The sequence below is a fragment of the Tachyglossus aculeatus genome, chromosome 2 (assembly GCF_015852505.1).
Source record: "Tachyglossus aculeatus isolate mTacAcu1 chromosome 2, mTacAcu1.pri, whole genome shotgun sequence".
In the NCBI taxonomy this organism is placed as follows: domain Eukaryota; kingdom Metazoa; phylum Chordata; class Mammalia; order Monotremata; family Tachyglossidae; genus Tachyglossus; species Tachyglossus aculeatus.
In genome coordinates, this window is record NC_052067.1 from 14,333,535 (window position 1) to 14,346,103 (window position 12,569).

The following is a 12,569-nucleotide window of genomic DNA, read 5'->3' on the forward strand; positions in this document are numbered from 1 at the left end:
ATCTAGAGACGGTCCCTACCCAACAGCGGGCTCACAGTCTAGAAGGGGGGGGAGGGACAACAAAACATATTAACAAAATAAAATAAGTAGAATAAATATGTACAAGTCAATCAATCAATCGTATTTATTGAGTGCTTACTGTGTGCAGAGCACTGTACTAAGCGCTTGGGAAGTACAAGCTGGCAACATATAGAGACAGTCCCTACCCAACAGTGGGCTCACGGTCTAGAAGGGGGAGACAGAGAACAAAACCAAACATACTAACAAAATAAAAGAAATAGAATAGATAGGTACAAGTAAAATAAATAAATAAATAGAGTAATAAATATGTACAAACATATATACAGGTGCTGTGGGGAAGGGAAGGAGGTAAGATGGGGGGGCAACATATAGAGACGGTCCCTACCCAACAGCGGGCTCACAGTCTAGAAGGGGGGGGGGGGACGGTCAACAAAACATATTAACAAAATAAAATAAGTAGAATAAATAGGTACAAGTCAATCAATCAATCAATCGTATTTATTGAGCGCTTACTGTGTGCAGAGCACTGGACTAAGCACTTGGAAAGTACAAGCTGGCAACATATAGAGACAGTCCCTACCCAACAGTGGGCTCACAGTCTTAAAGGGGGAGACAGAGAACAAAACCAAACATACTAACAAAATAAAATCAATGGAATAGATAGGTACAAGTAAAATAAATAAATAGAGTAATAAATATGTACAAACATATATACAGGTGCTGTGGGGAAGGGAAGGAGGTAAGATGGGGGGGCAACATCTAGAGATGGTCCCTACCCAACAGTGGGCTCACGGTCTAGAAGGGGGAGACAGAGAACAAAACCAAACATACTAACAAAATAAAATAAATAGCATAGATAGGTACAAGTAAAATAAATAAATAAATAAATAGAGTAATAAATATGTACAAACATATACATATATAAGTCGTACTTAGTGAGCGCTTACTGGGCACAGAGCACTGTGCTAAGCGCTTGGAAAGCACAATGCAGCACCATAGAGAGGTGGAAATGAGCATCTATATGTTCATTCATTCATTCAATCGTATTTATTGAGCTCTTACTGGGTGCAGAGCACTGTATTAAGCGCTTGGGAAGTCCAAGTTGGCAACGTCTAGAGACGGTCCCTACCCAACAGCGGGCTCACAGTCTAGAAGGGGGAGACAGACAACAAAACAAAACATATTAACAAAATAAAATAAGTAGAATAAGTACAAGTCGTACTTAGTGAGCGCTTACCGGGTGCAGAGCACTGTGCTAAGCGCTTGGAAAGCACAATGCAGCACCATAGAGAGGTGGAAATGAGCATCTATATGTTCGTTCATTCATTCAATCGTGTTTATTGAGCGCTCACTGGGTGCAGAGCACTGTGCTAAGCGCCTGGAAAGCACAATGCAGCACCATAGAGAGGTGGAAATGAGCATCTATATGTTCATTCATTCATTCAATCGTGTTTATTGAGCGCTCACTGGGTGCAGAGCACTGTGCTAAGCGCCTGGAAAGCACAATGCAGCACCATAGAGAGGTGGAAATGAGCATCTATATGTTCATTCATTCATTCCATCGTATTTATTGAGGGCCTATCGGGTGCAGAGCACTGGACTAAGCGCTTGGGAAGTCCAAGTTGGCAACGTCTTGAGACGGTCCCTACCCAACAGCGGGCTCACAGTCTAGAAGGGGGAGGCAGACAACAAAACAAAGCATATTAACAAAATAAAATAAGTAGAATAAATATGTAGAAGTCGTACTTAGTGAGCGCTTACTGGGCGCAGAGCACTGTGCTAAGCGCTTGGAAAGCACAATGCAGCACCATAGAGAAGTGGAAATGAGCATCTATAGGTTCATTCATTCATTCAATCGTGTTTATTGAGCGCTTACTGGGTGCAGAGCACTGGACTAAGTGCTTGGGAAGTACAAGTTGGCAACATCTAGAAACAGTCCCTACCCAACAGTGGGCTCACACTCTAGAAGGGGGGGACAGACAACAAAACAAAACATAGTAACAAAATAAAATATATAGAATAAATATGTAGAAATAAAATAAATAAATAGAGTAATAAATACGTACAAGCATATATACATATATATATATGTTGCCGACTTGCACTTCCCTAGCGCTTAGTACAGTGCTCTGCACACAGTAGGTGCTCAATAAGTACAACTGAATGAATGAATCTAGCTTTACTTCTGTTTATTCTGATGACTTGACACTTGTCCACATGTTGTGTTTTTTTGTCTCTCTCCCTCTTCTAGACTGTGAGCCCGTTGTTGGGTAGGGACCGTCTCTATATTCATTCATTCATTCATTCAATCGTATTTATTGAGCGCTTACTGTGTGCAGAGCACTGTACTAAGCGCTTGGGAAGTACAAGTCGGCGACATATAGAGACGGTCCCTACCCAACAATGGGCTCACAGTCTAGAAGGGGGAGACAGACAACAAAACAGAACATGTAGACAGGTGTCAAAATAATCAGAACAACTAGAATTATAGCTATATGCACACCATTAACAAAATAAATAGAAGAGTAAATATGTACAAATAAAATAAGTAGAGTAATAAATCTGTAGTGGGGAGGGGAAGGGGGTAGGGCAGAGGGGGGGATTCAGGAGTTAAGGAGTTCAGTCTTGGACATATTGAGTTTTAGATGGTGGGCAGACATCCAGATGGAGATGTCCTGAAGGCAGGAGGAGACACAAGCATGAAGGGAGGGAGGGAGAGCAGGGGCAGAGATGGGGATTTGGGTGTCATCAGCGTAGAGATGATAGTTGAAGCCGTGGGAGCGAATGAGGTCACCAAGGGAATGAGTGTAGATAGAGAACAGTTCTAAGCCCTGGGGTAGATACGGGGTAATCAGGTTGTCCCACGTGGGGCTCACAGTCTCAACCCCCATTTTACAGATGAAGTAACTGAGGCACCGAGAAGTTCAGTGACCTGTCCAAAGTCACACAGCCGACAAGTGGATTAGAATTAAATGATCCAAGCAGGAGAATGAAGTATGGACTGGAGTGGGGAGAAACAGCAGGCTGGGAGGTCAGCAAGGAGGTGGATACAGTAATCAAGGCCAGATAGAATCAAGCAATGGTATTTAGTGAGGGCTTCCTAAGCGCAGAACACTGTACTGAGCACATTCCTCATCAAAGTACTTGACCTCCGCAGTTACAGAATCTGTCAGCATTCAAGAATACTAGACATCCCTTTGCCATCTACCTCCACATACAGTAATAGCTGAAACATACACATTTGGTATAAAACTGGTTAAACAGCCACCCCTGTAAAAGTATAAGGATATTAATATGGACTCTTCAAAATATTTCATCTCCTTTATGGCACCTTCCTTGATGTAGCAATTCTCCCCACCCATGACACACAACACTTTTCCCTGCCCAAGGAGAAAGATTGGGATTGCCACAATAATAATCATATTTTAGGTATTTACTAAATGCCAAACACTCTATTGAAAGCTGAGGACGATATTGTGTGTGTATATATATATACACACAGAGAAAAAAATAACAAATGCCTTGTGTAGTCTAGTGGAAAGGGCACAGGTCTGGGAAGTAACCTGGCCTATTCTGACCTCAGACAAGACACTCTCACTAAGTGCTTAGTACAGTGCTCTGCACACAGTAAGCACTCAATAAATACGATTGAATGAATGAATTAATGCGCAGTTTTTTCATCTGTAAAATAGAATAATCATTCCAGCCATATTATTGAGAGAGGGAGAGGAGGGAGAGAGAGGGAAAAGGAGAGAGGTGAGGGAAAGGGAGAGGGGGGAGGGGGGGAGAGAGAGGGAGGGGGAGGAAGGGAGAGAGAGAAAGAGTGAGAGTGAGAGAGAGAGGGAGAGGGAACAGGGGAGGGAGGCCAAGGGAGGGGGAGAGAGAGAAAGAGTGAGAGAGAGAGAGAGAGAAGGAGAGGGAGAGAGAGGGGAGGGGGGAGAGGAGGAAGGAGGACAGGAGAGGGAGAGGGAGAGAGGGGGAGAGAGAGGGGAGAGGGAAAGAGAGGGGAGAGAGAGGGAGGGAGGGGGGAGAGAGGGAGGGAGGAGAGGGAGGGGGGAGAGAGAGGGAGGGAGAGAGGGAGGGAGGGAAAGAGAGAAGGAGAGAGAGAGGGAGAGGGGGGAGGGAGGGGAGGGAGAGAGGGGGAGGGAGGGGAGGGAGAGAGGGGGGAGGGAGGGGAGGGAGAGAGGGAAGGAGAAAGAGGAGAGAAGGAGAGAGAGGGAGGGAGAGAGGGAAGGAGAGAGAGAGGGAGAGGGAGGGAGAAGGAGAGGGGGAGGGAGGGGAGGGAGAGAGGGACGGAGAAAGAGGAGAGAAGGAGAGAGAGAGGGAGGGAGAGAGGGGGGAGAGGGAGGGAGGGGAGAGGGAGGGAGGGAGAGAGAGGGAGGGAGAGAGGGAAGGAGAGAAGGAGAGAGAGAGGGAGAGAGGGAGGGAGAGAGAAGGAGAGAAGGAGAGGGGGAGGGAGGGGAGGGAGAGAGAGAAGGAGGGAGGGGGAGAGAGAGAGGGAGGGAGAGGGAGAGGGGGAGAGGGAGAGGGGAGGGGGGGAGGGGGGGGGGAGAGGGAGGGAGAGAGAGAGGGAGAGGGAGGGGGGGGAGAGAGGGAGAGAGAGAGGGAGGGAGAGAGGGAGGGAGAGGGAGAGGGAGAGGGAGGAGGGGGGAGGGAGGGAGGGAGAGGGAGAGGGAGAGGGAGAGAGGGAGAGGGAGAGAGAGAGAGAGAGAGAGAGAGAGAGAGAGAGAGAGAGAGAGAGAGAGAGAGAGAGAGAGAGAGAGAGAGAGAGAGAGAGAGAGAGAGAGAGAGAGAGAGAGAGAGAGAGAGAGAGAGGAGGGGGGGGGGAGAGAGCGCAAAAGGCGGGAGAGCAAGGCGAGGCCTCGGCCAGCAGGGGGCGGGGGAGCGGCTCGGAGGAGGGAAGGGGCCGCTGCGGGGGCGGGGCGGGGCGGAGAGGGGGCGCTGGCGGGGCCGGCTTCCGGCGGCGGCGTAAGCTGCCGGGCCGGGCCGGGCGGGCGGCCACGTGCGCCCTCAGCGGCCTGTCTCCGGCCCCGGGGCCGGATCGGGCCGGACCGGACCGGACCGGACCGTGTGCGGGTGAGTGGCGGCCACGGCCGGGGGGGGAAGGCAGTCGTGTTGATTGATTGGTGATCGGGAAGCAGCACGGCCCAATACTGAAGTAGCTGCTTAGAGAGGCAGCGGGGCTCCCTGCGCAGAGCCCGGGCTGGGGAGTCGGAGGGCATGGGTTCAAATCCCGCCTGTGCCACGTGTCCGCTGTGTGACTTTAGGCGAGTCACTTCACTTCTCTGGGCCTCACTCACCTCATCTGGAAAATGGGGATGAGGACTGGGAGCCCCACGTGGGACAACCTGATTCCCTTGTATCTCCCCTAGCGCTTAGAACAGTGCTTGGCACATAGTAAGCGCTTAGCAAATACCATCATTATTATTATTACTAGTCCCTTGTCCTCAGTTTCCTTGTCCTCAGTTTCCTCATCCGTAAAATGGGGATGAAGACTGTGATCGCCACGTGGGATAACCCGATCGCCTTGTATCCTCCTCAATGCTTAGAACAGTGCTTGGCACATAGTAAGCGCTTAACAAATGCCATCATTATTATTATTACTATTCCCTGGGCCTCAGTTCCCTCACCCGTAAAATGGGGATGAAGAATGTGATCGCCACGTGGGATAACCTGATCACCTTGTATCCTCCTCAGCGCTTAGAACAGTGCTTGGCCCATAGTAAGTGCTTAACAAATGCCATCATTATTACTATTACTATTTCCTGGGCCTCAGTTCCCTCATCTGTAAAATGGGGATGAAGACTGATCGCCACGTGGGATAACCTGATCACCTTGTATCCTCCTCAGCACTTAAAACAGTGCTTTGCACATAGTAAGCGCTTAACAAATGCCATCATTATTATTATTACTATTTCCTGGGCCTCAGTTCCCTCATCTGTAAAATGGGGATGAAGACTGATCGCCACGTGGGACAACCTGATCACCTTGTATCCTCCTCAGCACTTAAAACAGTGCTTTGCACATAGTAAGCGCTTAACAAATGCCATCATTATTATTATTATTATTACTAGTCCCTGGGCCTCAGTTCCCTCATCTGTAAAATGGGGATGAGGACTGTGATCGCCACGTGGGATAACCTGATCACCTTGTATCCTCTTCAACGCTTAGAGCAGTGCTTTGCACATAGTAAGCGCTTAACAAATACCATTATTAGTACTATTCCCTGGGCCTCAGTTCCCTCATCTGTAAAATGGGGATGAAGACTGATCGCCACGTGGGATAACCTGACCACCTTGTATCCTCAACGCTTAGAGCAGTGCTTTGCACATAGTAAGCGCTTAACAAATGCCATCATCATTATTCTGATTAGTAGTAGATGATAGAGCCCAGGCCCGGGAGTGAGAAGAAGCCGATTTCTAATCCCGGCCCCGCCACTTCCATTCATTTATTTGATCGTATTCATTGGGGCGCTTACTGTGTGCAAAACGCTGTATTGTACTTTCCAATCACTTATTAATAATGATGGTATTTGTTAAGCGCTCACCATGTGCCCTGCAAGCACTGTTCTAAGCGCCGAGGTAGATACAAGCTCATCAGGTTGTCCCACGTGGGACTCGCAGTCTTCATCCCCATTTTACAGGTGAGGGAACTGAGGCACAGGGAAGTGAAATGGCTTGCCCAAGGTCACGCAGCAGACGAGTGGTGCCGCGGGATTAGAACCCAGGACCTCTGACTTCTAGTCCCGGGCTCTGCTTCTAGACTGTGACCCCACTGTTGGGTAGGGGCTGTCTCTAGATGTTGCCAACTTGTACTTCCCAAGCGCTTAGTACAGTGCTCTGCACTCAGTAAGCGCTCAATAAATTCGATTGATTGATTGATTTCCACTAAACCAGGCTGCTTCTGCAGCTTAGTACAGTGCTGTGCACACAGCAAGCGCTCAATAAGTGGGATTAAATGAATGTACCAAGCGGTTGGGAGAGTACAGTGTGACAACCCTACCCACGACGATCTATCTCACAGTCTAAAAGGGAAAATGGAAATTAATATAAATAAATAGATTACAGACATATACATATATGCCGTGGGGATAGGATAGCCACTTGTCTGCTGTGTGGCCTCGGGCGAGTCGCTTTACTTCTCTGTGCGTCCCAGTTCATCTGTAAACTGGGGTTTATTCATTCATCCAGTTGTATTTATTGAGCTCTTACTGTGTGCAGAGCACTGTACTAAACTGGGGTTTATGACCGGGCGACTGTGCCCAACCCGATTTGCTTGTATCCGCCCCAGCGCTTAGTACAGTGCCTGGCACATAGTAAGCGCTTAACAGAAATCATTCTGATTACTAGTGAGGGCTTGGGACGTATACTGAGCGCTTGCGAGAGTCTAGTACAACAATAAGCAGGGAATGTGTGTGTTTTGTTATATTGGACTCTCCCCAGCGCTTAGGACAACGCCCCGCGCAGAGTAAGCGCTCAATAAATAGGATTGAATTGAATGACTAAGCCCCAAAGGAGGTTTTGTTGAGAAGCAGCGTGGCTCAATGGAAAGAGCCCGGGCTTTGGAGTCAGAGGTCACGGGTTCAAATCCCGGCTCCGCCAACTGTCAGCTGTGTGACCTTGGGCAAGTCACTTCACTTCTCTGGTCCTCAGTTCCCTCATCTGGAAAATGGGGATTAAGACTGTGAGCCCCCCGTGGGACTGTGAGCCTACTCTTTTAGACCGTGAACCCACTGTTGGGTAGGGACTGTCTCTATATGTTGCCAATTTGTACTTCCCAAGCGCTTAGTACAGTGCCCTGCACATAGTAAGCGCTCAATAAATACGATTGATGATGATGATGATGACAACCTGATCACCATGTAACCTCCCCAGCGCTTAGAACAGTGCTTTGCACATAGTAAGCGCTTAATAAATGCCATCATTATTATTATTAGTATTTGTCCCATTCGTGGCCGGTCACCCAACCCCCTCCCGGCTCCGGACTGGCCCACGTGGACGACAGCCCCGACCTCTGGGGAAACTGAGGCCCACCGGGGCCCTAACCAACAATTCGTATGAGAGATTAGCCCTTAAACTCGTTCTCCACAGGCCTGCCGTGGCCATGTTTCATAAGGAGCATGAGAAGCAGCATGGCCTAATGGCTAGAGCATGGGCGTGGGCGTCACAATGATCTGGGTTCCAATTTCAGCCCCTCCACGTGCCTGTCGTGTGACCTCGGGTAAGTCACTTCACTTCTCTGGGCCTCAGTTACCTCATCTGTAAAATGGCGACCAAGATGGAGAGCCCCACGTGGGATAGGGACCGTGTCCAACCCGATTTGCTTGTATGCACCCCAGCGCTTAGTACAGTGCCTGGCACATAATAAGCATTTAAACAAATATGGCTATAATTATAAAATGAGCTGGATTTGGGCCCAGTCAGCGTGGCTCAGTGGAAAAGAGCACAGGCTTTGGAGTCAGAGGTCGTGGGTTCATATCCCGGCTCTGCCACTTGTCAGCTGTGTGACTTTGGGCAAGTCATTTCTCTGGGCCTCAGTTACCTCATCTGTAAAATGGGGATTAAAACTGTGAGCCCCCCGTGGGACAACCTGATCACCTTGTAACCTCCCCAGTGCTTAGAACAGTGCTTGGCACATAGTAAGCGCTTAACAAATACCAACATTATTATTATTATTATCCAGTGCTCCCTCTCTCCACCCCCCCCATATTACCTCCTTCCCTTCCCCACAGCACCTGTATATATGTTTGTACATATTTATTACTCTATTTTACTTGTACATATCTATTCTATTTATTTTATTTTGTTAGTATGTTTGGTTTTGTTCTCTGTCTCCCCCTTTTAGACTGTGAGCCCACTGTTGGGTAGGGACTGTCTCTATATGTTGCCAACTTGTACTTCCCAAGGGCTTAGTACAGTGCCCTGCACACAGGAAGCGCTCAATAAACACGATTGATTGATTGATCCAGTGCCTCAGTTTCCCTGTTCCGTCTCCTACCTAGCCTGCCACCTGAAGGGATGAGTTCATATATCCAAAAATGTACAATTCTCGCAAATGAAGGTGTTACAGCACCGTTATTATAAATAACTACTGGGCTAAGTGTCTTCCCCTCCCTCCCCCCACAGCGCACACACACACTTAACTGCTTGGACATGTGAAACTATTTCCCTTGCTGTTTCCTGTTTTTCTTTTTCAATCACTCTTGATTTTAAAAAGGTCTGGGAAATGAGCAAGTTCCCTTCTCTGCAATTATTCAGGTAGAGATTAAGCAGTAATTGATTGAAACTTTTAAAGTCTGAACCCAGAGCAAATACAGATAAAGCTTTTCTCAGGTGGACGAATTAATAGGAATTTAGCAGTGTGGCAGCATTCGTTGTGCTTCAGCCAAGACCATTTATAGAGAAATTTCCAAAATATCCTAAGTGCCAGGAAGATCTTGATACCTAGAAGCTCCAGAGCATAGGACTTTCAACTCCAAGGTACCTGTGTAAATATCCTCAAAGCCCGTGAATTTTAACTTGAATTTTAAGCGCTTAGTACAGTGCTCTGCACACAGTAAGCGCTCAATAAATACGATTGATTGATTTAACGAGCATGCAAAATGGAAGTCTAATGACTCATACTCCCCTTGTTGTGTAAGATTCAAGTAAAAGCAAAGCACTTTTGGGAATCCTGCCAGCCGGGAAACAATGAAGGGTTTAGGTGATTAGACAAGAGCCCAAACCCATAGATACAAGAAACTAGTTGAGGATTACTCAGAAAAGCTGAAGGCCATCTTGAGAGTAAATAAATAGGATTTAGTTGAGGAATTCCTACTGTTAATTGTCTACTACTGTAAATCGTCTATGTTAAATGCCTCATCATAATTAGCTTAGAGAAACTGCTTGTAAAACAGCAGAGTGGATTTTTACAAATTTTCTGGTTTTAAAAAATACATTTTTTCTTGACCCTGTTTTGGTGGTATAGAGGAAATGCCAGAGTACAATAAACTTAAATTGCTCCACTATCTGTAGTATGGCAAATTGGGGCAATGTGTCCTCTGACCCCCCGGGAAGGGTTCAAGGGCCAAGATTCACGTCCTGCCAGTCTCCCATCCCTCCAGGGATAAAAATGGGGCCCAGATGTCCCCTCGGTTCTAAGGTGGCTGGAGAGCACGCTGATAATTCCTCCCAGATGCATCCCTCAAGAGTTATTTTCCTTGAAAGTTGCCTTTAAACATTATTGTGATTCATTGCAATACTGTCAAAAAATAACGCTTACCGTTTACTTTTGCAGTTTCACCGATGGAAACGTGCACATGCTGATTTTTATTTTGGAAGGTAAGAATCAGCAGGCTTCAGTTGATCATGAATTGAATGGAATATTGGCCGAGGATGAAAATCATAATCTGATTGGGCATATCTTAGTAATATGCTCTGATGGGTTAAAGGATTTAGCTGAGGCCAAAAATATATTTACGGATATTTTTATGTTGGCTTTTTAAAAATCCTAGACCTGCTAGAGACCTTAAACGTTGATCGGGCCCAGCCTCTCCACTAAGTAGGCTCAGTCATTCATTCATATTTATTGAGAGCTCACTGTACTAATGGGAGAGTGGAATATAACAGAGTTGGTAGAAATGTTCCCTGCCCACAAGGAACTTACTGTTTAGAGAGGAGAGGTGCTGCTTCCCTGATATGTGACCTTGGACAAGACACTTAACATCCCTGCCTCAGTTTCCGTATCTCTAAAATGGGGATTAAATACCCGTTCATCCATAGGATTAAGAAAAGAAGTGTGGTCAGGGAATATGCCTACCAACTCTGTTACATTGTTCTCTCCAAAGCACTTAGTTCAGTGCTCTGCAAACAGTATGTGCTTAGTAAGTATGATTGAAGTGCAAACTTCAGGTTTGAAGCAGGTATTTATTACTCTTGTAGTAAATTTTTATGGCTTAAACCTTTCTCTCTGGCTAATGCAGTATTGTGTTTTTTTCTAGGGTTGGCCCCTTGTAAAGAAGATATTTTTTAAATCGTTTGACAGCGGATAAGGTATTTTAATGCGAAGTGATTGTTGAAATTCTTCCTCCTAGATTGAAATAAAACAGTCTCATTCAAAATAGGCAATCTAGTACAAATCTGAAAGAATAGTCTTAGTTGGAATTTTAGATTCTGTGGCTTTCTGGAACATTCGTTAGCTTCTTTCATATTGTCCAGTGCTGTATGTCATGCCTTATCCAGTCCCATGACTTACTGTGTGGTAATGCCTGAAGCCAGATACTCATTCTTCGATATAAACAGATTCCAATTCAACCCTACTAGGAAAGACAGGGAGAGTTTGTGTAGTTTCCGGTACTTATTACCAGATCCTAAAAAGACGTTCTTTCCTCCCATATTTAATATCTAGTTTTAAAATTCACATTGCCTTTCCTATTCTACTTCTATGGTCATGAAAAAAAGGGTTTTGCTTTCTTTTCTCGTGCATCTAAAGTATCTTGCAGTAGTACCGCAAAAATTAAGAAGCCAAGAAACTGCTTTTAAATTCACAATCCTTGGCAAATTGCCATTCACTAGAATGGTGTTGTTTTCGTAATCACTTTACAGGCCTTTTAGAAAATGCATTAAAAATAAATTTTCCTGATCAAATGCAAGTGAATCTCTGAGGTATTTTTTGAGCTTCTCTAAGAATATTGATAGAGCGCCTAAGAGCTCTGTCCACAGTAAAAGGAAGCATTTGGCTTTTAGAAGTATTTAATTGCTAGTACAAAATGTACTTAATCTCTCAAGACTTAATTTTGGCTTTGGATGCATGTTTATCATTGGTGTTGGATCGTTTATGGTTAAAGTAGGGTTTCGTTAAATACATGCATTGTTAGCATAAAATCTTTTAACTGCCAAGTGTAATGTTTCTAATAAAACAATTTCATTATCAAAACTTAGAAATTCTGGAGTTTTTTGTTCTGAGTAAAATTATTGGTCACATGCACATGAATAACTTTCTCGTGGTAGTTATTATGTTTTAGGGCTTTGGTCACCCTAGAGCACTGTAGGAGTTGATTACCTGTTTTTGCCAGTATAAGGAGATCTGATTTTTGAAAGTGGTGACCTGTGGGCTATTAAATTAGGAATCTGTAAGCATCTTAAGCTCTCCATCCACATACTGGCAGGTGTGTCACAGGGCCCCCTGTTTAGAAGAAACTTGGTTTGAGCTAAGCCCTCAAATCCCATACTTTTCCCTTCTGTGTCACCAGTGCACTTGGATCCATACCCTTTAAGGACTTGATTTCCACCCCACAGCACTTAAGTAGATATTCATAATTCATTTTAATGTCTGTCTGCCCATCTAGGCTGTAAGCTTCTTATGGGCAGGGAACATGTCTACCAACTCTTGAATACATGTACAACCTGATCACCTTGTAACCTCTCCAGTGCCTAGAACAGTGCTTTGCACATAGTAAGTGCTTAATAAATGCCATTCTTATTATTATTGTATTATATTCTCCTCACCTTACCTCGTTCTCGCCTGTCCCGCCATCGACCCCTGGCCCATGTCATCCCCCGGGCCTGAAA

General features: G+C 45.8%; 1 non-coding gene across 1 annotated transcript; it reads left to right on the forward strand.

The window, feature by feature from the left end:
- The first annotated feature begins 10,385 nt into the window (after positions 1-10,385).
- LOC119924658 lies at positions 10,386-10,466 on the forward strand. Its single transcript, XR_005449359.1, has one exon. It is a non-coding gene; the product is annotated as a small nucleolar RNA SNORD93 (small nucleolar RNA).
- The last annotated feature ends 2,103 nt before the right edge of the window (positions 10,467-12,569 follow it).